Genomic DNA, 6,898 nt, shown 5'->3' on the forward strand with positions numbered 1-6,898 from the left:
GGACCCCTAGCAAACTCCTGGACTTCACGATGATCTTCTTGGTGAGTTTCAATGAGCTTCTCTAGCAAGCTCCGCGACTTCTCGGTTGGTTCCCGCAGAACTTCCAATAAACGTCCGGACTTCTGACGAACTCTTGATCTCCTAACGTGATCTCGATCTTTACTCTAGGACTTCATTTTGCTTCATGTCTTGCTATCGTAGTTAATCCTACATATGTAAAACACACTTCAATCTAGACAATTAATCCTAAGCATCTAATCAAGTTGTCCAGCATGTCATTGGTCCCTTGACGCTTCGTCCGATTCTTCGGCACATCGTCCTCTCTTACGGCCTATTGCCCAATCGGCCAGTTGACTCCACAACTCTGATATCCTTGGCATAATCTCCGCTCTTCTTGGCCTAATGCTCGAATCCACGGCCCAAAGCCTTCTCTCGATACGTCGACTGTTCCTCCGGCCCGACGTCCAATCTTCTGACATGTTTTCCCCCGGCACAACATGATTTTTCTGCTTTAATTGTCACATCCTGATCGAAGCATCCTGTGTCACTCAAAACACAAATTAAAACATAAACACATATCAAGTGGTTTCATCATCAAAATATAAGATTCAACAGGTAGTTGATCTTTGCCCATTGAAAGAAGATCGGTAGTGGAAGTCGGTAGCCTCGAGTGAAGAGGAATCGAGAATGGATGTAGGTCACGATGACTGAACCACTATAAATCTGGTTTGCATTTACTTTAAGCTTTTCATCTTCATATTGCAAACTGATTTACTTGCTTATTGCTTTCACTACGCTTCCGTACACTTTCAAGTTAAACATTGTCGAAACTATTTTATCGTACAAAGATTTTCTACTCGACGTGAATTTTATCGCTGCACTAATTCACCCCCCCTCCCCCCCTCTTAGTGCCGACTCGATCCTAATAGAGATATCATTAAACATCCAACAATAAACTCATTCTCCAATGAGCACCTACACTATATCCCTAGTGTCCCCACATGAGCAGCTATGAGACCAATCGCCTCCATCATATAGACGAGTATACAACATACTAGTCTGTTCGGTTATCTCGATATCCCTCTCGAGTAACCTATGACCGGGATTATTTAGGGATTGTGTTTAAAGGTAAATCAGTCTCATTATCGTGATTTCATCATGATCCGATTCATATTGCACAAATCCATGGATATCACAATATATACAACATGCAATATAAAGTGAGAAAATACCAATAAATAATAATAAGCAAAAGGACTACGTAGTGTGTCACACATGTCATCACTCACGTGATTGGCTTATAGGGCACCTATGACTAGTAATCGCCCACTTGACCAAAAGCCAATTACTTATGTGTCTGATCCCCATTAGACCCCTGTGACGTTCAAAATAATTTGAGGCAATGGCTTCGTTAGTGGATCTGCGATGTTATTTTCGTATGAAACTCTTTCCGCTACTACATTACCACGGGCCATGACATCTCTAATCAAGTGGAACCTCCTTAGAACATGCTTTGACTTTTGATAAGAATTAGGTTCCCTCACTTAAGCAATCACTTTGTTGTTGTCGCAATATACGGAATCAGCTCCTCGTTGCCCAACACGACTCCTAGATCTGTGATAAACTTCTTCCTCTAAACTCTCTCCTTTGCTACTTCTACTGCAGTAATATACTCCACCTTTGTGGTCGAGTCAATAGTAGTATCTTACTTGGAACTCTTGCAGCATACTGATCCTCCATTCAGGATGAACATATACCTTGAGTTATACTTGCTATCATCGACATCAGACTGGAAACTCAAGTTCGTGTAGCCCTCTATCATGAGTCTACTTCCTCCATATACTAGTAAAAAATCCTTAGTCCTTAAATACTTAAGGATACACTTTATTGCCTTCTAGTGTTTTAAACATGGATCTGCTTGATATCTGCTCGTAACACTTAAAGCATGCACTATATTAGGCCTGGTACATAGCACAATATACATGATAGTATAGGGAAACCTAAGGCAGCATCACATGCATAGTGGAAGAACAGAAAATAAAAATCTCATATTTCCTACAAAAAAAGGTTTCTCATTGTCGTGCGAAGATTGGTGTGCAAAATCCCGCAAAACCAAAAAACTACACGTATATAAAAGATGTGTTACTTAGGGAGATCATACATCCTTGTAAACCAACAAATCTGTAGAAGAGGATGAAGGAGGTCAACTGTCCTCCTCTCTAGCGGTGACCCACATGGTAGATGCGACGAAGACACTCCTTAAATCGCTGTACAATCCTTCTTTCCATGCACACCATATGATCAAGAAGGGGCCGACCCTTCTTACTGTCTATATGCCCCAAACTAGGGCTATCAATTAAGGAGGAGAGGGAGAGAGGAGTAGAGGAAGTGGCAGCTAAAAATGGTCTAGCATATGGCCCCTTTAGTTCCCTCCTATTTATAGAGATCCTTATCAACTTAACCGTAATGGATCCTGCCCTATTGGATACTGGATCTCTATCCAACTACCCAAGCCTCTTATGAATTTCTATCCAATAATCTCTCATTGACTCTTATCCACAAGATCCAATAATTCAACGGCTTACTGGATATCCAATAAGATAGAGGCTCTAGAGGATATCTCATATCCGAACCTCTACTCGTCGCAACACCTACTATATGTATATGACCCTCTAGGCCCAATATCGAGCTAGTTGTGAGTCATACCTATAAAACTCCTTCTGACTTAGTGAATTATTATCTCCATAATAATTCACTTGACTCATCGATTATAGACGTACTAGGCTACTACGTCGCAATCTCTAGATAATATAGGCAATTCAATCCATTGGATATGTCTATCCTCAGTTACCATATATCTATAGTCCCTCATCCATCTAATATCCAAGAGACCATATACCGAGCATGGTGTTGTCAAGCACATACGGTTTCTACTCGAGTCTCACTCTAATCGGATTCTTTTGGAGAACTCTTTCTCTTTCAATCTGAATGACCCTGGCTAGAGATTTGCTTAAGCAAGAACACAGAATATTCCTCTCATGACACCGAGAGCGAATGATCCTTTATCGACACTTAATTACCCTCGTAAGTTTGGCTGTCACTCCCAATGACCGGTTGTGCTAGATTTAGAACTTTCTTACACATATGTCTGGTATCAAAGAGTAGAGTACTCATATATGACATATTTAGTGTCTCAAGTCTAAGGACTAGATATAAAATTGGGACGATAGAATCGTTGTATAACAATGAGGTATCATCAACCATCCAGCATTGCGTAAGCGGATCAATCAGTTAACTCATTCTCTAATGAGCACCTGCATTATATCCCTAGTGTCCCCACACGAGCAGCTATGAGACCAGCCACTTCTATCATATGGACGGGCATACAACGTACCAGTCTATCTGGTTATCTCGATGTCCCTCTCGAGTAACCTACAATCGGGATTATTTAGGGTTTGTGTTTAAAGACGAATCAGTCTCATTATTGTGTTCTCATCACGATCTGATTCTCATTATACAGATCCATGTACATCACAATATATGCAACAGCCAACATAAAGTGAGAAAAATACTAATAATAATAAGAAAAAAGAGTGTGTACTGTGTCACACATGTCATCACTCATGTGATTGACTTGCAAGGAACCTATGACTAGCATTGAGGAGGTTCTATTTGATTAAAGATATCATGGCCCATGGTGATATAGTAGTGGAAAGAGTTTCATCCTCTCTAGGGTGATCCACACGGTAGATGCGATGAAGACGCTCCTCAAATCACTGTACAATCTTCCTTTTCATGCATACCACGTGATCAAGAAGGGGCCGACCCTTCTTGTTATCCACACGCCTCAAACTAGGGCTGTCGGTTAAGAAGGAGAGGGAGGAAGAAGAATATGATGTAGCAACCAAAAAGGGTCTAGCCTATGCTCCTTTGGTTCCCTCTTGTTTATAGAGGTCCCTATCAACTTAACCCTAATGGATCCTACCCTATTAGGTACTAGATCTCTATCCAACTACCCAAGCCTCTTGGATTAATGGATCTCTACCCAATAATCTCTCATTAGCTCTTATTTGGATCTTATCCACAAGATCTAATAATTCAAAGACTTATTTGATATCCGATAAGTTAAGAGCTATAGCGGATATTTAATATTTAAATCTCTACTCGTCGTAACGCTTACCATATATGTGTGCCCCTCTAGGCCCAATATCGAGCTGGCTATGAGTCATACCTATCAGAACTCTTTCTGACTCAGTGAATTATCATCTCTTATAATAATTCACTTAACTCATTGATTACGGATGTACTAGGCCACGATGCAATCTCTAAACGATACAAGGGAATCCAATCTATTGGACATGTTTGTCCTTAATTATTGTGTATATATAGTTCATCATCCATCTAATATCCTAGAGACCATATATCGAGCATGGTGCTATCAGGCCCATACAAAATCTACTCGAGTCTCGCTCTAATCGAATTCTCCCAAAGAATTATTTCTCTCTCAATCTGAATGACTTTGGCCAAGGATTTGCTTGAGCAAGAATACATGTGATATTTCTCTTATGACATCAAGAGCGGATGGTTCTCTATCGACACTCAATTGCCCTCGTAAGATTGACTACCACTCCTAATAATCGATTATGCTAGATTTGGAACCTCTACACCTATAAGTCCGGTATCAAAGAGCGGAGTATTCATACATGACATCCTTAGTGTCTTAAGTCTAAGGACTAGATACACAACTGAGACCATAAAATCATTGTCTTACAATGAGATATTATTAACCATCTAACATTCAGTGAGCGGATTAATCAATAAACTCATTCTCCAATAAGCACCTGCACTGTATCCCTTGTGTCCCCGCATGAGCAGTTATAAGACTAGTCACTTCCATCGTATGGATGGGTATATAACACAGTAGTTTGTCCAATTATCTCGATGTCCCTCTCAAGCAACCTATGACCGGGATTATTTAGGGTCTGTGTTTAAGGGCGAATCTATCTCATTGTCATGATCTCATCACGATTTGATTCTCATTGCACAGATCCATGGATATCACAATATATGCAATATATAATATAAAGTGAAAAAATATCAATAAATAATAATAAGCAAAAAGATTACGTAATATGTCACACGTGTCATCACTCACGTGATTGGCTTGCAGGGCGCCTCTGACTAGCAAAATCCACTACGGTAGAGGTGCAAGGCAAATGCACCCGAGATGTGTGAATCCGAAAAACTTGACCCATGCCAAGATGAATCCACTATGGCAGAAGCGCAAGGCCAAATGCGCTCATGATGCATAAGTCAGCAAAACCTTGCCCGCATAAAGAAAAATCTGCAACGATGATGGCGCAAAGTCAAATATGCCCGAGACACATGAGTCAGGAAAATCCGATTGACGCTAAGATAAATCCGCTACGGTGGAGGCGCAAGGTCAAATGCGCTCGAAATGCGTGAGTCTAGAAAACCTAACCCATGTTAAGAGATCCACTACAGTAGAGGTGCAAGGCCAAATGCGCCCAAGATGTATGAATTGTGAAAACCTAACCCGTGCCAAGAGAACGTGACTCGCAAGACGAGATTTTGAACGTTCCTAAGTCGGACAAACTAAATGATTAGCTTCGAACTCTTCTCACAAGAGACCCAAAGCATGCCTTTGGGGGGGGGGACAAATGATAGGAAATCTATTATCAGCTGACACGTTGTTGTCATGTGAGATCCAAGTCACCCTTCACTCATTTGCCTACATGGATGAAGATTCAAAGCAAGGAAACGCAAGCTTCCTTCTCATCTATTATAATAAAGAAGATAATCACAAACTTATTTCTCATCCATTATGACAAGGAAAGTAATTTCAAACTTCCTTCTTGACAAGAAAGACAACCATATGCTTTCTTCTTATCCATTATGATAAGGCAGATAATAATAAATTTTCTTCTCATCCTCTAAGATATAAAAAGACGTCTTAAACCTAACAAAAGAGATTTTTTTTTAACTACTCGAATCCACATTTGTGGATCTCAAATTAGTAACTTGAGCATCAAAGGGATTAGGTTGGGAAACCTCTTTCGATTTTAGTCTTCATACAAGTGGCACCTTAGGAGCACAATGTTCCACCTCAGGAGCACGTCATTCCACCTTGGGAGCACAATGCTTTTACCTTGAGAGCACAATACTTCTACCTCAAGAGCACAATACTTTCACCTCGGAAATACCTCGAACATTCTTCTATACACAAGTCTGGATCACGTTGGACTGACTATTTACATTTGGGACTTTTAGTGGTTTTTTATTCTTAATAATCTTAAAAGATTTAGGATTTTCATTTTTTTTGAAATCCTGATAATCAACGGAGCAGCCTTTTGAAATCTTTATATTTAGACAATTTTTATTTTTTTCCTAATAATCAACCATCTAGTAGAATAATTCAAATTTTCCTTTTTCTGTTCATGCATTGGTTTGGACGGATCAGTCCATGCTTCACTGATATGAATCAAGGGAGCAGCCTCTTGAAATCTTTGCATTTTAAGCGATTCAAGAGTCCTCGCATATTTCCATTTCCATTTGAATTAATATTCATCTAATCACAATCTTATAACGCATTACCACCGGGTGGTAGTTGATTCGTTGCTGCAGATCTGTTTTTTAGTTGGGCTATTAAAACTTAAGTAAAAGACTAAGCTCAGAGTGTTCTTAAGTTGTTTTGATTCAGAAATGAAGTAGACTTAAATAATGATCGGCTTAAACAATCAAACATGTAGCCAGAACATGACAATTTTGTTTCACACACTTCAGCTTCTAAATGTATATTAATTATCTCCCTTGTCGAGAGTAAGGAATTTTGGGCCAAAGATAGTAAGCATTATTCCTTGTTCAATTTATCAATGCA

This window comes from Musa acuminata, chromosome BXJ3-7, assembly GCF_036884655.1.
Source record: "Musa acuminata AAA Group cultivar baxijiao chromosome BXJ3-7, Cavendish_Baxijiao_AAA, whole genome shotgun sequence".
Lineage (NCBI taxonomy): Eukaryota > Viridiplantae > Streptophyta > Magnoliopsida > Zingiberales > Musaceae > Musa > Musa acuminata.